The following is a 13,220-nucleotide window of genomic DNA, read 5'->3' on the forward strand; positions in this document are numbered from 1 at the left end:
GGAAAGCATTTGGACAGAGCTTCTGGTCTGGGCCTTCACCCTGTTGGCTTTGGCTTAAAAACTGGGTCATGAGCAAGTTGGGTGATTTGGGAAGGAAGGTAGGTCATAGACTTAATTGGGTGCATAATTTCGGGGAGCAGTGAGGAACTGTCTCTGGGCAGGACAGCATCTCACACTCACATAGACCTCATAATTGTTCAACCCACATGATGAGCAAACTCACTCTCTCCCGTGTGCAGAACCCCAGGCTGTAGAGGGAGATTCACAGGCCAAAGGAGAGAGACTGCCTGCCTTCAAGGTTCCCCTGATTCTGTGAGAGAAGCCTGGTCCTTATGCATAGTGAATCCTGGCCACTGGGGGAAACAGGAACTCCCATTAATTTTCCTTCACCTTCTCCTCTCCCCGAGAAAATCAACACACATTTAGCTATCTGCAAGTGTGAATGAGAACACAGGCAAAGTACAGATGGGGGTGAGATCAATAGATTGGGCTTCTTGGAACGCAGAACCTGCGGTGAGAAATGAAAGTGGAGTGATGATTCCTGAAACACCTCAAAATGGACTCTCAAAATGCCTCTCTTTAGGTAGGACTGATTTGAACCAACCCAGAGACATCAATGTTTGTCCTTTTTCTGAAGAGAAAGGAATTTCATTAGTACTCTCTGCTCACTCACTTTCATTTCAAATACTCCCCGGCAAGCAGGAAGTTCTTCTTTGTGTCTAATCTGAACCTTTCCTGCTCCCGCATGGAAATTGTCTAATGAGGTATTGTAACTGAATACGTCTCCAGTCTTCTGTATGTCTGGGTAAATAACATTTTCCCCAACAGGTTTATTTTCTCATACTTCAAGGCAAAGCTCCTTATAATAGAGAAGCAAGCCCAGAGAAGTCATAGGCAAGACTGCCTCCTGGGCCCACGTGAGCCCAAGAAGTTTTAGCTCATTAGGGGTCAGATTTGCTTTCCAGCAAACCACCAAAGCTGTCCTCCCACAGTATCCCCAGCCAGGGCCAGGAGAACGGTGTTCACAAGAACCTGGCTTAGTCACCGTGCCCTTACCTGTCTAGTGTCCCCTTCTCAGCCGCTCAGAGCAGCTGGGGGCTAGATGACTCCGGTGTCCTTCCCATCGTTTCTAGCCCATGACCTGAGGGCCCCTCCTCCTCTCTCCACGGGAGCCAGGCTGAGAGCAGTGCTGGCATCTGCTGCTGAAGCCAGCATGTAGGAAAGTGGGCATGGGCGTGATGGCAGAGGTAGGCCTGCCCCGCAGCCAGGGCCAGTTTTAGCTTAGGAGCAGGAACGTTTCCTCTTGGAATCACTCAGAGGTGTCCTTAGCCCTGCCTTGCCAGCTTGGATCCCAAGAGAAAGCAGTGTAAGCAGAGAGAGGAGGGGATGGGGTCTGTGGGATGGGGTGCCTGCCTTTGGGGATCTCCTAGTCTGATAAAGGAGTGTGGGTGTTTTCCTGGGATACTGGACCATATAAGTGCAAACTCAACTGTAAACTTGAACTTGAGGCAGGAGACTTGGTTTCTGTCACCAGCTAGCTAATTATAATGGGGGAACATGGGTTCCCATCTTCCCCAGTGTATAAACACCTATAAAGATCATTTAAATAAGGGACGATTTTGGACCCTGTTGTGCATCTGCACAGAAGAGGATAGAAATGACACTGGAGCTGGGTCATCAGTGAGGGAAGTTTCCTCAGAAGGGGTGGAGGGAAGGGAACCCGGGCCCAGGTGGAAGGAGGACACCCGGTGGAGCCCATGAGAGAAGTGAAGACTATTGTTATAGGCGGGCTCCTAGAAAGGGGTGGGGGTGGGGGCAGAAGGAGGTCCCCAGCGAGGGCTGTATGGGCTGGAGGATCTGGAGGCTGAGAGCTGCGGTATGGCTTTGTCAAATGTGGTCCCTGCTGCATTCACGCTGGCCGGGTGACATGCTTTCCACACGCACAGACAGAGCCCCTGCCAGCCCCGGCACCTCAGGAGAGGACTGGGGTGGAATGTAAGTCCTGTGAAGAAGAAGAGCTCATGTGTCTGGAAGGAGAGTGCAGCATGGGCAGCCTGTCCTGGAGTTAAACCGGGCTCCAGCTTGGAGCCTGCCTGTGGGCAGCCTGGGTTTGCTTGAGGGTAGTGCACCCTTCAAGGGTAGGAGGCTAGGACAGCCATGGCCCGGAGTCCTGGAAGTGCAGCTGGCCCTGCGGCTGGCGATCCACCAGCAGCCTCCGTGCCCTGGCTTCTCTCTGACCCCCAGCCAGATGCTCCCTGCTCCTGCTGTCCTTCCCTGTCTGTTGGTCTGTCACTCGGCGGGAGTGAAGTGCGCCCTGCTCCTGAAGCATTTGGAGCTTGATAATTTGTGGATTATAGCTAACTCTCGATAAAGATTCCCCTAATTGCTTGGCTCACCTCAGGTTCTATCATCAAAGCAAGGCCGGGAGGCCCCCCTCTCGCCCTCCTTTTCTTTTTATTATCTCTTAATTAATCATTCTGGCTTTCACACTTAGCAGATAATTACAGTCTCCTGGGCACGCAGCTCATTTTCATAACCTCCTGCTCCAAGCCGGCAGCTAGGGGGGTGGGGAGGAAGAGGGAGAGAAGGGGAGAGTGGGAAGAGACATGCTGGAGGAATGGGGGGGCCAGTGAGAAGAAAGGGACACTTGGGGTGGTGAGGCAGCATGGGAGCCAGGACCCCTGGGCTGCCCAGCAGGCCCCAGTGGACTCTGCCAGAAGGCAGGAGGCTCTGCCCCCTGGGGAGGCCTCACCTGATCCACAATGCCGGCTGCTGGCACAGGCTTTATCCCCTGAGCTCCCCCAACCTGCCCTAGGGGTACAGTAGGAGGTGTGTATAGGTTGGTGGCCAGAAAGCTTAGTGAAGAGCAGGAGATAGTCCCCAGTGAAGTTCAGTCAACTGTGTGCTGGGAAGTCGAGAATCGCTGTGATGGGGAAAGGAAGGGCAGGGCCACCATCACAACAGGACCTGGACCCTGGCCTGAGAACTTTTCTGTTTTGGGGGAGCAGGACACCTATCCTGAGGCCTGAGCCTGTGGAAATGACCAGGGAATGATCACTCAGTAGTATGGTCAGACGAAGAGGGAAAGGGCTCACCTTTACTCAGCACCATGTGGGAGCTGCGCCAAGTGCTTCCCAGTGTGCTCATCATGCCCGATGTAGAGATGAAGAAAACCGTGGCTCAGGGAGAGCCAGTCATCTGTTCGAGTCATAGCAAATTAAATCCAGGTCTGTCTGGTTAGTTGTAAAGGTCATGTTCATACCACCCAGTGGCCCTGTCTCCGTGGGGTCATAGCACAGGACAGGATGTGATGGAAAAAGGGAGGGAGGGGACACCATTCCTGCTGGGCCCTCCCCTCTGGACCCAGTAGACGGTCAGTTCTGCTGTCACCTTGGGGCTTTCCTTGGGCTTTCATCCCAGAGATAAACAGAAAGGACACCTGTCCAGATGACGAATCGAGAGGCCCACGACACAGAAACCTTTGCCCGTGAGTCGGACATAGAGTTGGACCAGGGACCCTAATCTCTAGTGTGTCTCGTGTCTGTCCCTCATTCCTGCTCCTCAGCAGTTGTTTGTAGCCTGAGCTTCTTCAGGTCCCTGAGAAGCGAATGGGGGACATGGAAAAGTCCTCCTTTCCCTGGACATACTGAATTTTCTTTCATGACCCTCGTCCAGTGTGCCTGGTTTTTAGAATTAAATGAGTTGGATCCTACTTCTTTGCCATTAACTAGCAGTGAGACCCTGGAATATAAACTTTGAGTCTCAATTTCTTCATCGGTAAATGGGAATCTTGACAAGACTGGGGACAGTATATGCAAAACAGAGCCTCTGACCCATGATAGGTGCTTCACAAATGGTGGCTGTTGTTACTGCTGCCATTATTATTACCACCATACATGAAAGCACCTTGCTTAGTAGAAAGCACAGAAAGCAAGTTAGTTTCTTAAAAAGTTGGTGAGGGAGGGAGGGTCCTTTTGTTCTACTTCCTTGAAAAAGGAGGGAGGGCACACAATTTCTGCCTTGTGCTACTTCAGGGGTGTGCCATTGAGAAAAGTCATGACAGCCTGTGCTAGTATAATTCTTCTTTCCACAAATAAATTGCCTGTTCAAGCTGGGGCTGCCTCTGGCTGAAAGCTCACTGGCACCCAGCTCCAAGCAAGGTTGATCTTGCCTCTGCCGCCTGCCAGACCTCAGATTGCCCATCTCAAGCCTGTGTGCCAAAGGGTTAAACATATGGAGTTAAACATAAAAGGGTTAAACATATCACATGGCTTGCAACTTCTGACTCAGCTTCTGGTTTCCTGGGCATTACAATGGGAACATCTATATTCAGGAGGCAGTATGGAAAGAGCACTGGATTAGAGGTCTAGATGTGGATTTTAGCCCCATGTGTGCCTGTACTAGAGAGACCTGACTCAGTGACCTGGGCCTGTTTTCTTATCATAAAATGAGAAGGTTAATTTCCAAGATTCTTTCTGGCTGCACAGTTTTCCAACTCTTTGCCATCCAGTGGGAGTTCATGAAAAGGACTGGCTCTTCCCAAGTGAGGCCCGGGATCTCTCTGATTTGGTTTGTGAGCCAAGGCCAGAGGCACTGATTTCAGAGGGCCGGAGCAGGGATATCCCAGGAGCAGCGTTTGCTCAGGAACCAGGGTGGAAGCAAACATTTCATGCATCTTCAGATCTAGTCTGAACTTGGGGTGAGGAGAGCAGCAGTCCCCACCACAAACACACACACACACACACACACATCACACACAACCACACCACACAGCCCTGAGAATGTCACACGCGCACACACACACACCCCACACAGCCCTGAGAATGTCACACACACACACACACACCACACGCAGCCCTGAGAATGTCACACACACACACCACACACACACACACCCACCACACACACACATCACACACACACACACCACACAGCCCTGAGAATGTCACACACGCACACACACACACCCCACACAGCCCTGAGAATGTCACACACACACACACCCCCCCCACATAGCCCTGAGAATGTCACACACACACACACACACTAACTACACAGCCCTGAGAATGTCACACACACACACACACCCCACACGCAGCCCTGAGAATGTCACATACACACACACACACACCTCACACAGCCCTGAGAATGTCACACACACTCACACACACACACCCCACACAGCCCTGAGAATGTCACACACACACACACCCCCCCCACATAGCCCTGAGAATGTCACACACATACACACCCCCCCACACAGCCCTGAGAATGTCACACACACACACACACCCCACACAGCCCTGAGAATGTCACACACACACACACCCCACACAGCCCTGAGAATGTCACACACACACACACACACACCCCCCCACACAGCCCTGAGAATGTCACACACACACACACCCCACACAGCCCTGAGAATGTCACACACACACACACACACCCCACACAGCCCTGAGAATGTCTCACACACACACACAGACACACGCACACCCCACACAGCCCTGAGAATGTCACACACACTGACACACACCCCACACAGCCCTGAGAATGTCACACACACTCACACACACCCCACACAGCCCTGAGAATGACACACACACACACCCCCCACACAGCCCTGAGAATGTCACACACACACACACCCCACACAGCCCTGAGAATGACACACACACACCCCCCACACAGCCCTGAGAATGTCACACACACACACACCCCACACAGCCCTGAGAATGACACACACACACCCCACACACAGCCCTGAGAATGTCACACACACACACACACCCCCCACACACAGCCCTGAGAATGTCACACACACACACACCACACAGCCCTGAGAATGTCACACACACACACACAACCCTGATAATGTCACACACACACACACACACACACTCCTGAGAATGTCCCAGCCTGCCCTGGAAGGTGGGGACCTGGACCAAGGGTGTGGGTGCTTGTGTATGCATGTCGATAAGAGTTTCTCCCTGAAGAAACATGCTCTGGCTTTGCCCTGAACTTTAGCTTTGGTCTATGAAAAGGTTTTGCAGAATCTTGTGGGAACATAAACATTCGGCAGATTTCTTTCCCTGAAAGCTATTTCTTCTCTTTTTCTGGGAACTTTTGCCAGCAAGATCAAGGGCCCTCCACCCTTCCCTCCTCCCTCCCTTTTGCCTGAGACACCCAACCCCCTTTCTCCTCCTCTCCAAAATGAAAACAAAGTTAACTGGTCTGTACTGGGAATCATTTCGGAGCAAACTGGGCCAGAAGAAAGGAGTAAAGCAAACAGATAGCTCTCCCAAGAGGAGAAATTATAAGAAGGGAAGGGAGGAGAGAGAGAGAGAATATAAGCCAATGGCATCAGTGGTGAAAAGTGAATTCCAGACATTTAAAATTCTTTTGGTTTTAATCATCTCAGAGGCTGACCAGAGCTGAGCTGGGGGGAAGGGAAAAAATGAAAACCAGGGCCCTCTGCTCGGAGCGGGCTGGAATCTCAGGCTGCCTGCAAAGACCCACAGTCTTCCTATGCAAGCTGCTCCCTCTTCTCAGCCCAGGCCCTCATGACCTCCCATGTCTGACCTCAGAAGGTTTACCTCCTCCAGAGAGCCCATCCTGACTAACCCTCTCTTTTTATCTCACTTTACACCGGTTTTCAAGCACTGACCTTTCAGTTTTCCAACCGGATTGCAAGTTCCCCAGGGCACTGGATTATGTTTTGTTAAAAGCAAAACTAACAGATGACAAACCAAAGCCTCTTTCATAATTATGCCTCAGTCCCCTGCGTGAGGGTCGGACCCTCCGAGAAGCCCCAAGACCTCTTCCTCATCTGTAAAATGGGCTGAAGAGCTGAGCCCAGCCTTGAAGAGACTCCAGAAGGAACCGAGAGCTGGGAGGAGCCTGGCGGCTGGTGCCTCCTCTGTGCTGTGCTCTATTGGCCACTTCAGGCTGCCCTGTGGGAGGGGTTGGAGGCATTTCGCTGAGGCATAGGGGAAGTAGAGGGTCTTATTGTCCCCTTTCTCAGGGGTAGGGCTGGTTGGCAGTGGGTGAAGCTCCTGGACACTGGTGGCTGGGAGATGGGATGAGGGATTCCAGGCTCTTTCCTTCCCTGGGTCACGGTGGGTTTTAAGGTGAAGGAGGGAACCAGGAAATCTTGCCAGCTGTGCAGGGGTGATCAGTGGGAGTTCCCAAGGGCAGCAGCGGGGGAAGGAGCCTGGAGGAGAAGCAGGAGGCCAGGCAGTGGCCACAAGGACATAGCCACACACAGAAGCCTCCTTTCCCTGGACTGGGTCCCCTCTGTGCTCAGCATCTTTCTTCCTTCCGAGCTCCCTGCCCCAGCTCTTCCCCCTCAATGTTGAGCTCTCAGTTTCTTTGTCCATCTGGAGGCAGCTCTCTTCATTCTCATGACTACCAGCTGTTTCTCCCACTTTCCCCCAAACTTTGATTCCTGGGCCTTTGGACTTTGGTCTGTTTTTTATAGTGTATCTCCCACCTCCTGCTTCCCTTCCCCAGTAAGATTAAAAAATGTAGAGCTTGAGGGTAGATTAGAGTTGACCTTAGAATGGGAGTCAGGTGACCTGGATTTTAATCTCAGCTCGTCTTCTTGGACTGCTTTCTCTTGGGCAAGACATGTGCTTTTTTTGGGCCTCGGTTTATTCAGTAGTAAAATGAGGAGCTCCGTAAATGATGCCTGAGGCCTCAAAAGTGCTTTTCAGCTTCTGGAAAGAAAGAGCAAGATCTGGAGTTCAGACTGCTCAGATTCAAGGACCTGTCATCTCCTACCCATGTGACCTTGTGTAAGTCACTTCACCTCTTTGTAGGAGAACAGTGGCATCTGCTTCATGGAGTGATGATAAAGACTGCATTAAATAACCTGCATAGAATGTGTGGCTTGGTACCCGAGACGCTGTCATCCAGTGGTATAAGTTAGCTCTTACTGTTTTAATCCTGACCTTTTTCTGGTGTGGTGTAATAAAGAGTCCTGGATTTGTAATCAGGGACCTGAATTCACATTCCGTCTTCCTTTCCAATTTTCTGTGTGACCTTGTGCAAGTCTGTTTCCTTAACACTTTATAACATGGAATTCATAAGTCCTGTTTTGCCCCTCGCTGGGAGTTGTGAATATAAGCTAATGTAAAGTCTATAGGGGCAAGGGCCTTCTTTGCCTCAGCCTCCCATTACCCCCCTAGTGCATGGGCACTCAGGAAATGTGAGATCAATGATAATTAGTGTAAAATACCAATCTATGAACAAAGAAACTGAGGCCCAGAATGGGGAAATGCCTTGCTTAAGCTGGACACAGCTAACCCTTTGTTGTGGGGGCCATCCTGTACATTGGAGGATGTTAAGCTGCATTCCTAACCTCTACCTACTGGAAGCCACTAGCACGCCAGTCTCCAGGTGTGACAATTTAAAATGTCTTCAGACATTTATTTCCACATGTCACCTGGGAAGTCAAATTGCCCCAAGTGAGAACCATTGAGCTAACCAGAGGAAAAGCTAGAACTGGAAATGAAGTCTTCTGACTCCCCTTCCATAGCTTTTTCTGAAATGCCACACTGTTGTCCATTTCTCCCTTTATCTCATACCCCATACAGTTAAGAGAGAGAGGTTTATGTTGTTGAGGATGAAGGATTGTATTTTGTCCTCTAGCCCATTTCAGAGGTAATTAATTTCCACATAAGCTACCACTGACCTGTCTGTCCAGAGTTGGGGCTAAGGAAGGAGAGGCAGGTGGCAAAGAGAGTCACCTGGGCAGTCCACTAAGCAGAGCAGACGGAGGACCTGACTTCCCCTAGAAGCATCTCATGTTTGTGTTGAGGATTGCTGCACGATCTACCACATCTCCACCCCAAGCAGATAAAAGCAGACTCCTTGTTATGCCAGACAGAACTGTTTTGGGTTTCAGGTGCCTACAGCTCCCTGTTTCTTCTCACCTTGCATAGCCCCCCATGCCCCACAGTAGCTCTGAGAGGACCTAGGGCATCTTAGAGTACAGTTTGAAAATTACAGACTTATTCAACCCTTGAATGTTACAAATGAAAACCCAGACTCAGAGGGTAAGTGACTCGCTGCCCCACAGCAGTGACCAGAGCCGCAAGTTCCACCTTAGTCCCCTGCCCTTGCTTTGCAACCAACACACACACCTCCCGCCAACTAGAAAACTGCCACTTCATCTAGGCTGTCTCCACAGACCTCCCTGCCTCCCCTACCATTCCCCACTGCACAGATCAAAAAGTCCTTTCTGAGGTGGGGTTGGGGATGGTGACTTAAGGAGCTTACTGTCCATTAATTGCTGGAGGAAGGTGGTGGTCCCTGGAGGATTTTAGGTGACACTGCTCCTGGGACTGTCAGTATATCCCCCACCTTCCCCAGAGATGCCCTTGTTTTTCAACCTCTGCCCCCATCCCTCCTAAGGGGCCTATTCTTGCTGTCATGGCAACCAGGGGATTAAGACCAGCTTGGAAGCCCAAAGATATGGGAGAGGGCTTAGTAAGAAGGCAGGTGGAAGGAGGAAATGAGAGAACGAGGTGATGATAAAAAAATAAAAAAAAACCAAAAAACAGAGCTAGGTGGGGGAAGTGGAGGGCAACGAGGAAGGCAGAGGGAAGGGGGAGATGAGAGAGACCTCACTAGAGTAAGAGAGAAAAATGAGGGAGGAGGGGGGGGGGAGAGAGAGAGAGAGAGAGAGAGAGAGAGAGAGAGAGAGAGAGAGAAACCTCAACTTTTATTTAAAATCAGAGAGCAGTTGTAAGCCTGGAGTTGTTGCCATGGCAACAGCAAAGAAAGAAGATAGAGAGCTTGTGAAGCCGTGAAAACCCAATAGGGGTAAATGTTTAAAGCCAGGAACAAAAACCATTCAGAGATAATTAAGTAACCGGCCGCAGGTTCCATACTCCTGCCCATTGTCCGGGACTCGGCCTGAGATCCTAGCCTCCTTCTCATCTTGCCTGCTTCTCCCACCCTTTACTCCTTCCCCTCACTCACAAGCATTTCAAACAGCAGCCAGGGAACACCCGACGACCCTCCCTGTAATCTTCTTTCCTTTAGCGAGGGACTGACCTGCTTACTCCGGTCCCAGCTCCTCAGACCGACACTGGGCAAGCTTTCTCTCCTTCACTATTAAGAGAAATATAGTCTTTATGGGGGGTGGAGGGGGGAAGGAGGTTTTAGTCAGATAAATGGAAGAACTCCTTGACGCTGAGTTACTAGATGAATAACTAAGATGTGGACTTTTCTTTCCTTCCTTGGATGCGACAGGCAAGGCCCACCTCTGTGTGAACTGCGGCCCTCCAGGTCTCTGAATTGCTGGAATTCTTGGGGTCCTCCTCAGAAGGGGAGGTGCGTACTCCTCCCGGTGCTTTACGGGGGCTGTTTAACTGTGTTTAATGCTACCACTAATTCCTCTTTGAATGCTTCTTAAGGATTTTTCCAGCAGGCTTAATCTTCCCAAGCCTCAGGATGGCCACAAGCTAAGCTGATATTTTAGGGGTTAGGTGTACTCTGAAGAAATTTTGTTTTAGTGCCAAAGTACTCTTTTCTTTTTTAAATGAGTTTCATAAAGTCACCTTACTCCTACCCCAGACATCACAACAGCTGGCTGGCCCTTCACCCCGTGTCCTCAGGGAAATAATCTTTTGAGTCCTGCCATACCTTCAGTGTCTCCTAAGAAACTGTGAATATCAGAGAGAGCTGTGATATCCTTTTCTTCCTCTCATCTCTGATGCAGCTCTGAACTGGGGGCCAAAATAGCTAAGTAGGAAGAGTCCTGTTTTGCACCTGCAGCACTCCCACACTCCTGCCCTCTGTTATCACCTACCTCCAGTCCCTTCCTGCAGACACTCTCAATTTTATCCTCAGACTAAGCCAGACCATTGGAGAGTTGAGAACCAAGATGGAATGGTTTTGGCCCCTTGAAGAATTGCTTTTACTGAACTGAGCATTTGGTGCTGTGCCACCAGCCCTCACTGAAGAATGCTTTAAGGAACAGCCCTGTGGGACTCCTTATTGCATTTATGGTAGGAATATTGTCCAGGACATGGTTCAACACATCACAGTGTCCTTTTATGAGGAGCCATGGGAGAAAGTTCCAGAGCTACTTTACCTAAGCCTCTGGTTCATTTTTATTTTATGGGTACTGTAAATTGTATCATGAATTTTGAACTTTTCCTCTTTGCACTGACTGCTTGGAAGCTCAGGGCTAAACCTCGTAGTGCATCTCTGATGAGGCATTTAGGATCTTACGGCATACATTTAGTATATTAGTTTTACTCCAGCCTCAATTTATTTCTCCTGTTTTTAGTCTCTTTCCCTGCTTCCCTAATCACCACCATCCCCATCCCAGTGTTAGTTTCTTCTCTTATTTTTAATATCATTGACCGAATCTATGTACACTGCTTCAGATTTTCTATGAAACAAGTAAACTAATTGAGTTAGATCTGTAAAACATAGAGCATAGTGCCTGACAAATATTAAGAAAGCAGGCTGGGCACGGTGGCTCACGCCTGTAATCCCAGCACTTTGGGAGGCTGAGGCAGGTGGATCACAAGGTCGGGAGTTTGAGACCAGCCTGGCCAACATGTTGAAACCCCATCTCTACTAAAAACACAAAAATTAGCCAGGCATGGTGGTGTGCGCATGTAGTCCCAGCTGCTCGGGAGGCCGGGGCAGAAGAATTGCTTGAACCCAGGGCACGGAGGTTGCAGTGAGCCGAAATTGCGCCACTGCGCTCCAGCCTGGGCGACAGAGCTAGACTCCATCTCAGAAAAAAAAAAAAAAAAAAAGAAAGAAAGAAAGATAGAAAAAAGAATAAGAGAAAAGAAAGCAAAGAAAATGTCAACTACTATTTTAAGTAAACAAATAATACAAATTGTTTCTAATCTTTATTTTAGAGATGTTGTAAATATGGACCAGAGACAGCAGAAAGCTAGCCATATCAAAAGTGGCCAGTTAAAGGCAGTAAATGTAGTTAACTCCCAGTTGACCCAATAGAAGGAAGAAACACCCAGCCACTGATTTTTTTTTAATCTTTTCTTTTTAACTTTGGGATGCATCATGGTGATAATAATGATGATAAATAATCAGATTTGCCTTGCTTATTAGAGTTGACTTGGTCTGCTATTTAAATGAGTTTCTAATTCCCTGCTCACATCAGACTGACAACCGAAACCTTCTGGGTGGCAAAGGGAATCAGCCTGCCTGGGATTAAGATTTTTCCATGGATAATCTCCAAACTGAGGAACCTATGTGTGAGTAATTGAGAGCTGACAGCATTTCGTTGGATCAGTTTTGCCTAGTCAGACAGGGAGAGAACTAAGCCTTGGAAAGACAATAGGGTAAGACAAGAGGAGGTTGACAGAGTGTGACTTCTATCTATTTCTCAGCCTTGCTTGCACAGCCTGCCCTAGCTCAGGTGAGGTTGGCCCTGCATTTTTTGTCTCTTATTTGCTCATTTCCAACCAACCTTTCATTTGGTCCAAGGGTAAAAGGAAAATGAAAAAAATTGCCATGACATCTCAGTTTTGTTCAACCCCACGTTCATGGCGCATTTACTGTATGTTAGGCACTGTTAGGTGCTCTGGATCTGTCAAGTCCCTGCAAGCTCCCTTTCCTGCGGAGGGCAGGTTCCGATGGAGACACTGCTTAGTGCACGCACAGCCCAGGAAATGGGCATCTCCCCGGGCAAGTGCTCCGCATTTTCCCCCTTTCCTGCTTCCTCCTGCATTTCTCAAGGGCCCTCTTCCTCTCACTCTTCTTTGTCATTCCCTCAAGGTCTTTCCAGCCCTTCTTTGTTTTCTCTCCTACCCTCTTTGCCTCTCCCTCCTTTTTAAGATCCTTCTTTTCCTTTTACATTTTCAAGGCCTTTCTCTTTTTTTTTTTTTTTTTCCTATTACAATAAATTTTTTGCCAAGCGCTGTGGCTCACGCCTTTAATCCCAGCACTTTGGGAAGCTGAGCAGGGCGGATCACCTGAGTACAGGAGTTCGAGACCAGTCTGGCCAATATGGGTGAAACCCTGTCTCTATTAAAAATAACACAAATTAGCTAGGCATGGCGGTGGCGCCTGTAATCCCAGCTACTTGGGAGGCTGAGGCAGGAGAATCGCTTCAATCCGGGAGGAGGAGGTTGCAGTGAGCCGAGACTGTGCTACTGCACTTCAGACTGGGTGACAGAGTGAGACTCCATTTCAAAAAAACAAAAATAATAAAAAATAAATTC

The 13,220-nt window shown here is 49.4% G+C and overlaps 1 protein-coding gene across 2 annotated transcripts in view; it reads left to right on the top strand.

Moving 5' to 3' along the window:
• KIRREL1 (kirre like nephrin family adhesion molecule 1) overlaps nucleotides 1-13,220 on the top strand; it is a 109,021-nt gene that overhangs the window by 12,324 nt on the left and 83,477 nt on the right. The gene's annotated exons all lie outside the window — the stretch shown is intronic.

Source organism: Macaca thibetana, chromosome 1, assembly GCF_024542745.1.
Source record: "Macaca thibetana thibetana isolate TM-01 chromosome 1, ASM2454274v1, whole genome shotgun sequence".
Classification (NCBI taxonomy): domain Eukaryota; kingdom Metazoa; phylum Chordata; class Mammalia; order Primates; family Cercopithecidae; genus Macaca; species Macaca thibetana.